We start from the raw sequence: 560 nt of genomic DNA, 5'->3' as shown, positions 1-560 counted from the left end.
TGGGACACCCAGGGCAGCCTGGGGACACCCAGGGCATCGGCAGTGACACGGCTGGGACACCCAGGGCAGCCTGGCGACACCCAGGGCATCGGCAGTGACACGGCTGGGACACCCAGGGCAGCCGGGGGACACCCACGGCATCGGCTGTGACACACCCACAGCACTGGCAGTAACACAGCTTGGGGACACCCAGGGCACCAGCAGTGACACACCCCTGGCACCAGCAGTGACATAGCTTGGGGACACCCATGGCACTGGCAGTGACACAGCTTGAGGACACCCACAGCACCGGTGTGACATGGCTGGGGGACATCCATGGCAGCTTGGGGACACCCATGGCACCGACAGTGACACACCCATGGCCCCAGCAGTGACACAGCTGGGGGACACCCATGGCACAGGCAGGGGCCAGGGCTGCAGGGCAGGAATTCCCGATATCCCTGCTGCTCCCTCCCCTGGCACCCTCCCCGAGGGACTTCCAGGCCTTTTCCAGCCCTGGGCAGCTCGGGATGTGCCAGGGTTAAGTGTCCCTGGGCAGGGATCTGCTCCCTCAGAGGTTT

The sequence above is a fragment of the Passer domesticus genome, chromosome 14 (assembly GCF_036417665.1).
Source record: "Passer domesticus isolate bPasDom1 chromosome 14, bPasDom1.hap1, whole genome shotgun sequence".
NCBI lineage: Eukaryota > Metazoa > Chordata > Aves > Passeriformes > Passeridae > Passer > Passer domesticus.
The sequence above is the reverse complement of the archived record's forward strand: the minus strand, read 5'-3'. Positions refer to the sequence as shown.